Below are 15,777 nucleotides of genomic sequence, written 5' to 3'. Positions count from 1 at the left end.
TACACCTTTAAATGGCCTCTTGCAAATGCACTTCTTTTAGCCTGTTATGGATACACTTGGCCTTACTATCAAGACTTGATCTTACGAGTGTGACAAACCACCTCTACTCATTGAACTCAACGTCCTTATTGAAAGGTTTTAGATTCTATCCAATTTTTCTAAACTTGGATCCACATCATCATAATATATCTAGGCAAAATTAAAGTTTAGCAAAAACTTAAGGCATCTTTGTTGTATCTTACTATTAGCATTATGCCACTGAAAGAAGTCATTAGCAACATGACTTGTAAAGACAAAAAATCTTTCCCTACTTAGTATGTGTTGGTATCTTCTCAAACGATACACGGTACATAACAGATTATAGTTCATGAGTAAAAATGTAGATGTGTATCTTAAACATAATTTTAAGCATTTCAACTTTAACATGAAGATGTAGGGCTATCAAAAATTTTAAATGAACCTATTTCAATGCTTGACTATCAGTATGGCTTAGGTACTCAACAATCTACCTCTCAAATTGCCATAAAGTAGTGTCTTTCTCCTTAGTGGCTTCTGACTTGGGCTTACCTTTCCATAGAATTAAGTACTCTGTTCGTTTATTCTTTTTACATTGGCCAAGGATTATGTGATTCATTATCTTCTCAATATCATCATCAAATTGTTTCTAAATCATGGATGGTGCTCTAGCCATCTTGCTTCTGTTTGGTTCTTGTTAATCCTTATGAAATGGTTTAAACTTACATGGAAGGTAAGATAAACCTTGAGTCTCTCTAGCAACTTTAGTCTATAAATAATATTCTCCACCTTTTGCATTACCTTAAAAGGTTTATCATATTTAAGAATTAGCCTACGGTGTACAGTCTTGATACTAATCTTCTTCCATGTTTGTGGAGTCAGTTTCAACAAGACTTTGTCCCCAACCTAGAACTTAACATCCCTTTTGTTTTAGACCATATACTTCTTCATTCGGTCACTTGCCTTCCTTAAACTGTCTTGAGCCTTATCCAACATTTCATACTTGTTATTTGCAAACTTGTAGGCTTTAGGACTTTTGTTATTGGCTGCTTATTGTGCAACATCAAAGGTTGTCATTGGTTGATGTCCCAATACAATCTCAAAGAGACTTTTGCCTATAGATGAAGATTTATGCAAGTTGTAACAAAATTGTGCATTATCCAACAATTCCAACCAATTTTTCTGACTAGTCGATACATAATGCTATAGGCATTCCTCAAGCAAATGATTGATTCTTTTAGTTTGCCCATCAATTTATGAGTGATTGGTAGTAGAAAATTTTAATTTCATTCCTATTATATTGAACAAAACTGACATGTGAACTTGACATCTATATCACTCACTATGTTCATAAGGATCCCAAAATGTTTCACCATGTTTTTATAGAAACGTTTAGCAGTAATATCAGAGGTACATGAAGATAGTGCTACAATAAATATTGTATACATGGAAAACCTATCAAACACAACTAAAAAAAATGTTAATTTGTTTATGAAGTCCATGAAACTAGGATTCAAGGACTTGTTGGGACAAGTAAAAGTTACAACAATTCAACTTCTTTCTTCCTTTCTGTTTTGTCTTGTTGACATACAAGCTATGCTTTCATATAAGCCTCAATGTCATCTTCCATCTTAGGCTAATAATAAGACCAGTTAAGCAATGTCATCATTCTTTCAACCCTTAGATGCCTCACCCATAACAGGGTCATGTGTTTCTTTAAGCAAAACTCTCTTTAATCCATCAACCAAAAACACATATAGAAGTTCCTCTTTGAACCTAAAGAGCCTATCTTCAACCCAATATCTCTTTACAATGCCATTAGAAACCTGTTGTACTAACTTGCCATATGTAGCATTTTTAGATGTTACCTCTTTAATCTATTCAAGCAAACTCATTTCAACATAGGATACAACATATAATACAACCATAATTTTCTTGTGACTAAGAGCATTAGTAACCTATTTATGCCTTCCAGCCTTGTGTTCCTATACAAAGTCATACTCAACAATGAATTCTTGTCACCTTGCTTGTTTGGGTAAAAGTTTCTTTTGTGTTTTGACATAAGTATTTGCAATGTTATCAGTCTTAACAACAAACTGTGTTCCAAGCAAATGAACAGTCCACACTCAAAGACAATAAACCATAGCCACAATCTTTTTCTCATGAACAGAATATCTTTACTCAGCAAGATTCAACTTCTTGCTTTCAAATGCAACTGGGTGGTTGTCTTATCTAAAAATTAGTATGTACCTCAAAAGGCATCTCAAAAGGCATATCAAAATTAGGCAATTTTAATACTAGTTCAAAAGAGATGACCCCCTTTAATCCCTTGAAAGCTTTCACACATTTTTTTATCCAATCCCAATTCTCATTTTTCTTTAACAAATTAGTCAAAAATGCAACGATTTTAGCATACCTAGCAATAAAATTTTTGTAATAATTGGTTAAGCCAAGAAATGATCTCAATTGATAGACTTTAGTAGAGTCAATAATGGCCTCAATTTTCTTAGGATCCATTCTAACATGGTTTTACCCAATAATGTGCCCAAGGAACTTTATCTTTTGTTTAATAAATTCATACTTTTCTTTCTTGACATATAATTGAAATTCCTTCAATTTAGTAAACACCAATCTCAAATTCATGACATGCACATCAAGTGAATTGCTATAAGCAACAATGTCATCAAGATATACTACCACAAAGTTATCCAAGAAATCATACAAGACTTGATTCATCAAGTTACAAAAGGTAACAAGTGTGTTAGTCAAGCTAGATGACATGACTAAAAATTCATAGGAACTGTAGCTTATTACATAAGTGGTCTATGCATCATCACCTTTAGTAATACGTACTTGCCATTAGCCATTTTGTAAATCTATCTTTGTAAACTAACAAGCCTTGCATAATCTATCCATGAGGTCTTGAACAAGAATGATTGCATATTTGTTCTTCATAGTGATCTTTTTCAAAGCCTCATAGTCCACACACATCCTTAATGTTCCATATGCCTTCTTTTGATAGAAAACATGTACTTCGTATGGTGCTTTAGAAAGCTAGATGTACTTGCTTCTAGCAACTCTCTGAATAGCTTCCTTAGTTCAACCAATTTAAGAAGAGACATCTTGTATAGTGGTCTAGCAAAAGTTATGGAATTGGGAATTAGTTCAATTTTATAATGAATGGCTCTCATTGGTGGCAATGTTTGTGGTAATTTAGGAGGCAAAAATAATAAGACAACTACATTTGGCATCTGTATGACACTGTCTTCCTTAGTTTCAGTCATAATAGCGACATAAATGTCTAGTCCTGCCTTTAAACTCTATAACCTATGTAGCACGGAAACAGAAACGGAGAAACGTGAAAACGTATTTTTAAAAAAATATAAGAAACGAAAACGTGGAGAAACTTATAAATATAAAAAATATAAAGGCTTTTTTATAAATACTAAATTTTTTATAACAAAAATACATCAACTTGTATAATATAAAAATAAATAATAAAAAAAATGAAGAAAAAGAATGCTATAAAATAGAATCATAGAATCTATTGTAAATTGTTCTTGAGCAAACACATATAGATATGTAAGGAAAAAAATAATAATACACACCAATCTATATGATATATCAAGGAATAGATGAGTAACACATCGAAGAGTAGAGAGGAGATGAATTCAATATGAGATTTAAAGACATTTTCAGTTTGAAAATACAAAAAATACGTGTTTAATAGATTTCATAAGTTTTCTTCTAAAAGAAATGTGTTTCAAAATTTTTCAAAAATTTTGAAATGACCCAAAAAGTTTCCTACAAGTTTTTGGGAGTTTTGGAAACGAAACATTTCTGAAACGTGGAAACGCACCCCATTGTAAGTTTTCGTGCTACTTTGTTTATAACCATAGCTAAAACTTACCCCACATTACCCACCTTCATTTCTTTCTCCACCCTTGGACAACATGGAATGAAAAATGAATGTCCTTTTTGCATGATCATGACACCATCTAAATGTGGCATTGGTGCCAATTTAGACTTGCGACAAAAATCAATGCCAAGGATCAAATCAAAGTCCTTTAATAGTATCACCAACATATTTACACGAGTAAACCATCCACCAACAAATATTAGTGTTGTAAGACATCCCCATTACCGATTGGGCCTTTGAATTCATTATCTTAAGCATACTCAGACATTTACTCACTTGCAACCTATATTTCTTCACCATTCTTGATGTAATAAAGGTATGAATGGCTCTAGTGTCCACCACAGTTTTGATATCAAGTTTGTTCACTTGCATTGGAATATACATTTAAAGAGAATGAGATGAAGATCAGTCTGTTATTATGGCTACATACTCCACGTAGTTAATCAATTGTAAAGGATTGACTAAAGTAACAGTTTTAGGATTAGAAGAGGTATAAAATAATCTAACACTAGAGCATTCAACTTCTCCTTCTTAGGATAGTCTTTGCCTTTATAAAGGTCATTATAAATGAAACAACCATGAAAGCTTTTGGAAGAAGTAGGCTTCGAATTAGACTTCTATTTTTTCTTATCTGATTGATCAACATGTTTCTTCTTCATTTTTTTCTTCTCCCACCAAGTCTTATCTTCCTTTTCGTTGTTTTTTTGCTTCCTTATCTTCAGGCCATGACTAGCCTTCAAGTTCATCAAGTTATCTACTACTACCATAACATATTAAAGGTCTTTCACACCATATCTCTACAATTCAAGTTGTACCTAAGTTTGTAACCCAGACATGAAATTAAGGAGTTTATCTTTCTCAAACATAATACTCACATCCAACATTAAAAAACTGAAATCTTTTACCTACTCCCTTAATGATTTGGTATGCCTCAAACATTTTAGTACATCTCTTATAGCCTAAGAGAATCTGAAGGGAAAAAAATGATCCTTCAATTCCTTCTTGAAAGTCTCTGACTTGTCTATTTTTGGTCTTTTGATAAGTTTGTCTTCCAAGGTCTTAGTGCACTACCACAGTTTGGCATCACCAGATATATTCATTGTTGTTGTTGTTGCATTCTTTATATCAAGTAAATAAGTGGCTTCAAAATATTGTTCAATATCCCATGAGAAATTCTTAAGTTTCTTAGCACTACAAACACCATTGAAAGGTTTCATTTTTGGCACCCTAATCCCTCTAATTCCCTTACTTTTCCCTTCAATACTTCCCATGGCTTTCTTGGGTATGGTTAACTCTAGATGATTGTCATAATTGTCTTTGTGAAAATTATCAACTTCTTCTATTAATGAAGTTCTTATTTTGACAATATCTACCTCAATGTTAGCAATTCACCTTAACAGGTTAGAGAAATCCTTTTTTTATAAGTTTCAAAAGTAGCCTCCAATAAGAGTTCAAGTATGGAAATCCACTTTTTCAAAGCAAAATTTCCCCAACCATATTTTTTTAACTTGGACATGTGTTTCCTTAGGCTCTGATACCAGTTGTCATAGGGCCAATCTTTCACTGTTAATAATGCTACAAACTGGCACCTATGATGCAACCAAGTTCTATTTACTTGGTTCAACACTATCAAAATGATTTCAGATTAAGGAGAAAAAGTTTAATAGGTAACACTGAAAGGCAACAATGGAACCAACAACCATATTAATTCGTTAATATTTATGAAGGCAATAATGATGTATAATGCAATAAAGGCATCAAGCAACATAGATCGACACAAAGCATAAATGGGTGACTCTTACCAACCTTGATTAATCTATGTCAAAATAATTACAAAAGATTATTACATGTAAAAGCACTCCAAAACTCTCTCATACATATGTAGGGCACATGCTGTTATTTATAAGCACACTTAGATAAGGTAGTTACAAGTAAGTTACATGTAAATTGCATGTTTGAATTTGAACAAGAGCAATTTTACACATAATTGCCAACAATATATTCTTTAGGTCTTGTCCATGCAACTGCAACATCTTGGACATTCTCAACCATCGGTCAACACTTAATAGGTCCCAAAAATATAAACTACTATTTTGCTCAAAAGTATCAACCTACACACTAAGTTTTTATCTCTAAACCAATTTGTGGTCTTTGCTTCTAACTTAGTTATTAGCTTGCCCATTGAACCAACCAATCTTATTTTGGGTAGATAAGACATGGCTCTATCATTCCATGTGCTCCACTATCAAATAAACCTATAGATTTGTAAGTGCATCAAAAAACTATAACCCTCTATGTAGCCTCGACTATACCCAACAATCTACCTTGGATGTGCGCGCCTTACTTAGTTCCTACACACTCGCTCATTACTCGACATTCAGTAAGTTCTTCTTCAAATGTGTTCGTTCTTTAGCACTCTATGCCCCATTTCATTTCTTGTGCATATCTTATTGCTTAGAACTGCGTGTGCACCTTAGCTTGGCTTCATTTGGGCACTACATTTGTTAGCACCACCTATGCCTTCAAATGGCCTCTTGCACATACACTTTCTTTAGCTTGTTGCATGCGCACTTGGCCTTACTATTGGGACTTGATCTTAGGGATGTTACACTTTGCTTGTACATTTTTATGTTTTATACATATGTTTGCATATTACATTTGTTTATTCTTTGTATATATTGTAAATATGTTGCATACTACATTTGTTTATTCTTTGTATATATTGTACATATGTTGCATACATTATTTTCTGTTATATTGTATCACATGTACAATATTAGGTTATATTCTTGTTATTCCCTTATTGTTAATAAATTTTTAATGGTTAAAATCCATCATTATTAACTCAAATTCACTATTAAATTTGTAACAACCAATATACAAACACAAAAACCAACATGGATATTTGCTAGGCATAATGCCTAATACAGTTTTTTTAATTTTTTGTATCATAAAGTAAGGTTTAGGCTACTTTTTTTTTTTAATCAGTGCTTTTAACCTTTTATTGATTTAATGTTTGATCACTGCAAAAGGTATCTTACCCTTTGGTGTTAGGGTAGTGCCCTATAAGTAATTGTAATGTCTTTAAAATTGGACTGAACTCAATGGTTCACTTGGTTCACAGCCAAATCCAATTTTAATGAGAAAATGAGCTAGTTTAAGACTCAATCAAATTCGGTCAAAATCATTAAACCTGATGAACTGATCAACACTAATAGAACTGGATTTGACCAAACTTAATGCCCTAATTTCTACTCTATTGTGCATTTTAGAACTAAAGAAGTTGCAAAAGTCTTATCATATTTACAAATTTCATTCTTAATTTTTGCTCAACTATCTTTCTCCCCACTTAGCCACTCATCTTTACATTGATTCAGAAATGCCCAAGCTGAATTCAATATCATTCTTTGCTTATTGGTAAGTCATTTCATCATAGATTTTTTTTATTGGTAAGGTGTTGATGCTGTCGAACTTTTTTATATTATGAATTTCTGTATTTTCTTTTTATTTACTAGTTTACTATTAAGCAACAGATTTGGTTTGTTACATTGTTAGAATTGATAGTGTGTTACAAAATCAATGTTTTTTTTGTTTTGTCTCTCATACTATATTCAAGAACAACAAAGACAACAAATTCATTTTAAAAGGAAATAAGAACTATGTGGCTTTAACAATCCAAGGATAGGATACACAATTGGGGAAACAATTGAGTTATTGGCATTTGCATGGAAGTTAAAGTGGATTTTGTAAATTATTTCAAAAACAGTACTATATGTATCTACTTTAAGTATATACACTTATATGTATTATCATGTGATTAGGTGTTACTTTACCTTTAACTTAAAATCATCCAATTACATGATGACACACATCAAGTGTTTTTCGATACATAATGTTAGAGTAGGATGCTTTAAAAGGTTGCGTGTCTCATTGATTATAGGTAGTTGAAGGGCCTCATAATAGTTTTGATTTGTTGAAAACATTATGATTTTATAATGTAGATGAAAGTGTTTGTAATATAACAAACATATTTTCTAGAAACAGAAGATTTTGAATGGCAAATTCATGGCACATGTATCATACTTCTAGAATAAGGATTTGGGTATATAAAAATACCTTTCACCTTCACCTCTCCCGCAAGTAAAACACTAGCAAAATTTGCAAGGGTTTTTACTCAATTTAATCATTTGTTACTTTTTATCTGATAACAAAATAAGAGAAGCAAATTAAGGTCTTTTCCTTTGTTTAGAAATGGTCCATTTCTCATTAGATGAAAGAGAGAGTTTTGTTTGATGCATTTTTTTTTTTTTTGTGCTTTTCCAATAGAACACTTTCATGCACAACAACTTCCTTAAACCTGCAAAGTAATAATAATAATAATAATAATAATAATACTAGTCTTTTACATCTCTATCATGCTCATGTATTTTGGGATTTTGAGTTTGCATATTTTAAAACCAAATTATATTATTTAGAGGAAAATCTTTGAACATTTCAAGGGAGTAATAGTAGTGTGCAACCTGTAATAGATTGTCGATTAAGACATGCTTGATGGAACACATACTTGGTTATGTATAGATATATATATTTTTTGTTCTAATGAACCTCTTGTTCTTTATGATTTTATTCATCTTCTAATAGTGATACTATAAAATAAATATATTACACATATTTCTATCAAGCATGATTTCTCATTATGATTAGATAAAAACATACACAAATCGAGAGACGAAATTAAATAGAAAGTGTATAGTGCAACTAATATGTGGCTTTAACGTAGAGTGACAATTTCGATTTGAATTTAGGATTCTTGACCCTTTTTAACCCTAATGGGAAAAAGATTTCCCAATAGAAATGAGGACAATGATGAAAAATAACTCTACAATTGAGGACAGACCAAGGATGAGGATACATGTGTTCCCTCTCTACCCTGTCCTCATCCCCGTCCTCATCCCCACTCTTTTTATATTAATATATTTATTTAAAATATTAATATATCTTTATAATTTTATATTATTTATGTTTTTCGAATTTATTTATATTTTTGTTGTGCATATTAAAATAGTTAATATATAATATCTATGATATTTAAAATAGTAGATTGATTTTAATTTTAGTTAATTTTGTTATTTAATATATTTATATTGTGTTTAAAGAGTTTAGGGAGGAGATTTTTGTCTGTGGAGAGGGAATGAGGAATAATTTTTGTAAAACCTTTGTGAATAGCTAAAAGGAACTTAGAGGGAAGTGAATAGGTTCTTTAAAAATATACTCCTTTGAAGCACTTCAAATTGATTTGAGATGAAGACAAACCAAAATAAATGAACACAACTAATTTAATGGAAGTACACAATTAATGCAAACTTAGCAATTAGTATTAAGCAATAAATGATAGGTAATCAATTAAAGGCAAATATAAAGAAAAGAGTTAAGAAGGGCTCAATTTATAGTGGTTCAGAGTTTTCTCTTGCCAGCCTCCTATATCCACTTCTCCAAGTCAACCATCTTGGAGTTTCACTATCTCTTAAATAATCTTTTCATGTAGTTTGTCCGAGATTGCACCTTGGTAAGTGTTGTCATCGACTTCTAAATTAAAATCCTAAATTCCTACAATAAAAATGTAATAAAGAAAATTAGGGATCATTCCCTTGAAGAGTTTTAATTAATACATCGTCACAAATCAATCAAAACAAAGAAATAAGGAAGGGTTTTGAATTGAATGTGAATTATAATTAAAAATAGTAAATAAATAAAAGTTCAGCAAAGTAATCTAAAACAAATAATCAATTAAACAAACCTTGGTCTATGGTCACATACACTATTAAAACTACGATTGATCATCGATAACCAAAAATATCAAATTAATTATTCAAATATTCGTTATAGTATTAATTACCAGTCTTTCCTTACGATTAGTTAACCAAAAACATGTATTTCAGTTAACTTTTATTGATTAACAATTCGGATACGATCTCAAATTTAATTAAACAATAGCATTAATAATTAGAAAGCCCAACGAAACAAGACACACAAGCGTACGATGTTGCATTTAATCTAGTTGAATATTTTCTTTAGGAATTACAGTTTTTGATGCAACAAACAATACATCCCAGTTGCTACTTTGATTAGATGGATTGAACAATTACGGATTCAGCATCTAAACTAGCATTAGGTCTTATTAATCAATAAACTAATTGTACGCCTTAGCAATCAACTAATACAATCATAATAAATAATCTAGGAAAATAATCAATACTTGAATAATTAAAAAGATGCATTAATCTCACAAAAATTAATCTCACAACTTGTAGTTCCATGGTTTCAAATCTCTTCAACCAACAAAAAAGGGTTTAGCCACTGTAAACCATCTTAAGCTAGCCAAAATTCTAGAAAATGTTTCTGCCAATTACAATGATTATTTTTCCCAGCAAAATAAAAGTGTGTATATATATATATTTTCTTCCCCCCCCCCCCCCCTCCCCCACTCAAATCCAAAAATAGAAGGTGATAATAATCTCCTAATCCAGCAAAGTAATTGTGATATACATCTTCCCCAAAAAGAAAGGAAAAGATATATATTTTAATATATATTCTTCCCCTAAAAATATTTTTCCTTATCTATCTAAAATAATCCTCTTTTCAGCTAATAATTATCCATTTTCTAGGAAGCAAATCTTGACTTTTCTAGAATATCTCAACTGATCCGGACATCCAAATTTAATTTTCAAAATCTGCATATTGTCATTTCACGTACCCACGCTTAGTCAGCATCACAGATTTTGTTAACTAGTAAGTCTGCTCCAATTTTAGTCTTCTTGGCCCAAACTTCACTCCAAAAATATTCAAAGCTTCCTAAGTGCAAAAGATAAATAATTTTATTAGATTGAATTAAATTTTCACACAACATAAGAGAATTAAAAATCAAAATAACAACAATTAATAACGTTATCATGCCTAATACACTAGTTCTTCAGGATTACACCCTTAAGAGTTTGATTACAAAGAGTTTGGGTATCAAACTGCCTCTCCAAGGCTAACAATAGAAATTTAGTACACTTAGTCTCTCAAGGAATTTCAATGAATGCTTTATGAGAGTGATAGAGAAAAGAATTAGTATGAAATAATGTTCAATATGTTTTTCTGACCCTTCTTTCTTTGTTTCTTGCTCTTTTTATAGAGAAAATATTGCTTGAAATGGAATAAGGCCATTATCTATAAAAAGTTTCCCATTGGAAATGAAGAAAGAGGTTTTTCTCTAAAAAATGGCGCGTGAATAGGCTGGACTACTCTAGGGAATGGTCAATACCAGTAATTTCAGTGTGTGGTCAATCTCAGTCAGAGTTTCTAATGGTCAACAATAAATGCATTCGCCACTAGGTACTGATCGGTACATTTGAATGTATCAGTCGTTCATGGCCTTGATGTCTAATTCTTCAAAATTCCATAAGTGTGAACAAAGGAGTGAGCAAGTTGATAAGCGACTAACATGCCAAACAAATTTTGCATTGTGAATAGTCTAAGCGTCTACATGAACAATATTTACTTTGATTTCTCTTTTTTTTTTACTTTGACTTTAGAAGGAGTGATCACTGTATTAAGCAAAAAACTTGTTTTGTACCTAAAATTTGTATGGAACAGTTTGCACTCTCTTTGTAATGGTTGGTACATGCCAAATGGAATTCTTCCGAAACTTCAGAGGCATGAACGGTCTTATGAAAAAGCAGTGCATGAGTTGGCTACCAAGAAGAATTTAGCCTTGTCCTAGTTATTCATACATAACTATCGATCATTCATCCTTTAGTTCCTACATTTTTTCACAATTTGTCTATCATTGTAATGTTTTAACACATTTCGTGGACTTGTTAGATATTCTAACTTATGTCTTTTTTTAATCATCATCAAAACACTTAGGGGTCCATCAATTTTCATTCTCATAATAAGGGTGGGAATGATATCCTCTGTGGGGATGGAGATTGAGATTCCTTGGCCACCCTTCTCCGTTGTCATCCCTACTTCAAAAAATATCTAGTAAATTGCTAATCTAATTATAAAATTAAGTGTCAAAATTAATTATGTTTCTTTTACCATATTTGAAGTTTGAAACTAATGGATTTTTGCAACAACATTTCAAATGATACTAATTTAATTATCCATTTAAATTTTTCCCAGTATAGAATCATATATTATACTAATATTTAAAGATTCAGTTATTAATTTATAAATTGCGACGCTTATTTTCTTTTTTATTTTTTTCAGTGAAATTGAAAATACATCATCAAGGTCAACACTATCTTTTGAAGTAGAATTAAAGAGCAAGTTGCAAGATTTATTTTGTATAAACCCAATAAAATAAATCAATCAACCATAATTCTAGGGTTTGCATATAGGATATAAAATACTTAATTAGATTCTTTAGAGTTATAGAAATATTTAGATCGCTATGCAATTTGAATTCGTAAAATTATTGAGATTACTTTTCAACGTGACCTGGTTTTACACTCTAGAAGCCTTCCTAAATGATAGCTTTCAATAGGGTAAGCTATGCTACAGTTACATTGAATCAGGTTTTGACTATCATACCTTGTCAGATTCACACCACTCATTAAACTAATGTCTCCAATATTGTGAGATATTTGAGTAAACTTAGTGACAAACTTTTTAACAATTATGGTTAAAGGTAAACCTCTAATGAGGTGATCAATAATAGATTCTTTATGGCAAACAACCTTAATCAATTGTGCAAATTCAAATCTTATCACTGACTCTTTAAAGTTATAGCTAATCAAAACCTCTATTGTGACATTATTATTATTGTTCACAATAATGGATTTTATTAAAATGAGATGTAATAAGCAATATTATTGGTAATAAATAATTTGAAAACCTTATAAGCTATTATCCACAAAAGTTCCAACCGCATAATCTTATAATCACTTTTGGGTAAAGAATACGACATGTAATTAGGGTTCTCAAGTATAAGGTCATAAATAATAAGAATAAATAACTTTTGGAAAATTTATCACCTTTAAGCAGATAAACCTCCTAGAAATTGCTTTTTTTCACACTAGAAAAAAAATATATATCAACTGAAAAATCACAACCACCTTTGGGTGAATTGAAATTTTCACAATCAATATAATTCAACAAACACCTCATGCAACCATCAATTTTAACACACACAATAACCACTTTTGGGTAGGAAATTGTATGCATCAAATTGAAGAATATCTCATTCATCAAATATAAAAATATCACAAGCTTTAATGAATTTTTAAACATTCAGACAACTTTGACGATTAAACATTTAGACAACTTACAATTATTTCTATCAAGACTAAATAATATTACCAAAATTAATATTTCATAAGATGCAACATTGAATTATCTACGACAATCTTAATTAATTATTCCAACCAATCTATATTAGACAATAATTGAATTAACTTTAAAATCGTATAAGCCACACCTTATAAGGATTTTTGGTGCATCATCATTAAATCACCTTTGGAAAAAGAAAATAACATGCTATTAGGATCGCAAGCAAAAGGTTATTTCTCCTACGAGGATTTTTAGAATATATGGTTTTAAAAAAAAAAAAATCACCTTTGAGCAGATAAAACTTCCTAAACCATTGTTTCTTTTATATTTAAAAGGAAAGCACATGTCAATTGAATAAGCTCAATTATCTTTGGTTGTATTGAGTTCTCCACGACTAATGCATTTTTATAATTAACCTTATGCATTAAAAACTAAATAATGTATTATTACCTAATGGAAAATTTTGTAAGCTTTAATAATGTACTGCTTTGATGATAAACATCACGAAAACTCGCAAAATTATTCCAATGACATTAAATATTATTATCTTAATTATAATTTTATAAGATGCAATACCTTATTGTCTTTAACATTCTTCCTTGTAACTATTGCATCTAATCTAGTGAACAATAATTTTAACCTAGTATGGTAACTTAATCACACATGACAAAATTGGTAATTAAATTTATTAATCCTAATAGTGGGAGAGTACTTTATACCACAATATTTAATCTAAAAAATTAAATTCACCATCAATGAAGGCCTACAAGTGCCTCACATGCCTTTATATGCCACCCCAAGCTATTCACGTGCTTCCCTAAGTCCTTAATGCACGTCATGAGTTATTATTTGTCTTTAATGTGTTGTAACATGCATCCCTAAACCTTTAATGTGATTTTAATTACAATGATCACATGTCCTTATTATGTTTCACACGTTACCTTACACCATTATAAATAGTTGATACACTCATTTTTGCTTCATAAATGCCTTCACACACAAATGCGTTTCTAAACTAACCTTTATGTCCTCACATGCACCCTAAAAAAACCATTCACATGTACATGCATGCCCTAGAAAAACTTTAAAACCTTATCACGTGAAATAACTATTAGAATAAGTACCTTAGAGTTAATTAAATTTGGTATTTGTGAATGTAATTTTATATTAACAATTAATAAAGGACTTATTGTCATTCAATTCATATGTTGTCTATTTATATGATCATGCGAATAACATGACCTTAGAATTGTAAATCTATGACAAAGGGATCGTAAGACTGATCGTAACAAACTCTATATACACTTTTAGTGGCCATTTTAGAAATTTCTGTAATCTCAACATTACAATGAATAATGGCACGTGTAATAATGATGTGATTATCATAGTATTAAGCGACTCCACCAAAAGTGGTAATAGTTCTCACATATTGAAATTATTGTAGACAACTTGGTGTAACACATGGGTGTATATTGTAGACGTGTTCATCGAACTAACTCGACAAAGGATATTAATATGGATGAATGCTCTAATGTCTATGGAATAAATTCTTTGAACACGATGGGTGCATGTAATCCTTGATTTGAGGCAACTAGATCATCTAGTGTAAGGATTGATATAGTTTGACATTATCTAACGTGTCGCCATAATTAAAGCAACTATAAAGGGAGTAATCTATCATATTGTTAGATACATGGAGGCTTCTTATTCTTGAGCATAAGGAAAGATATCTCACATGAGAATGCTAAATGATATTTATGACAACTTGTGGCTATAGTAGAATGAAATAGTAGCCTAATCCATGTTAATCATTAATGTGTATCAGTTTATATTGAAGAACTAGTAAGATAGACATTTTTTTATGTCTCAACCTTAAAAGATATTGGTTAATGAAAGGATTGAATTATACGTAATTGTGATGTTGTAAAAGGTTAAAAGATGTTTGTTGACACTCTGTCATGCAGGTAGCTATGATGCTTTGTTAAAGACCAATTTTGGTCTATGTCTAAATTTAACTTGAATTCAAACACTATTAGTTTGATAGAGAGCTTATGGGGTCACATACATATAGGGGTTGATTTGAAGTCAGAGGGGGGATTATTTGATGTTAATTCTAGTGTTTAGGGAAAAAGAAAATTCAATTGACCATGTTTTGACCAAGGAAAACGTTGGTGTAAAAGGCATGGTACAGCTAGACAAATTTGTGTCCAGTCGTGTAAGGCCAAAGTGCATGTCGAGTAGTACACTTGTGTGCCACACATGCATGCCTTAAAAACATACCAAGTGGCATACTTTTGTACCACTTATGCATGTTATGAAACGTGCCGATTGTGCATGTTTATATGCCAGCCATACATGTATGTTGAGGTGCCAAGTCTGGATGAAATCCTTGTTGTACTCAAACACCTGCACATATTTAAAATGCATTAAAATCAAAGAAAAATAAGAATATATACATAAAAAAAACCCTAGCCACAAGTTTTTTTATTTTCTCTCCTTCTTCCCGTGAACACAAATAATCCAGT

The sequence above is a fragment of the Mangifera indica genome, chromosome 15, assembly GCF_011075055.1.
Source record: "Mangifera indica cultivar Alphonso chromosome 15, CATAS_Mindica_2.1, whole genome shotgun sequence".
Lineage (NCBI taxonomy): Eukaryota > Viridiplantae > Streptophyta > Magnoliopsida > Sapindales > Anacardiaceae > Mangifera > Mangifera indica.
Note: the sequence above shows the minus strand (reverse complement) of the source record.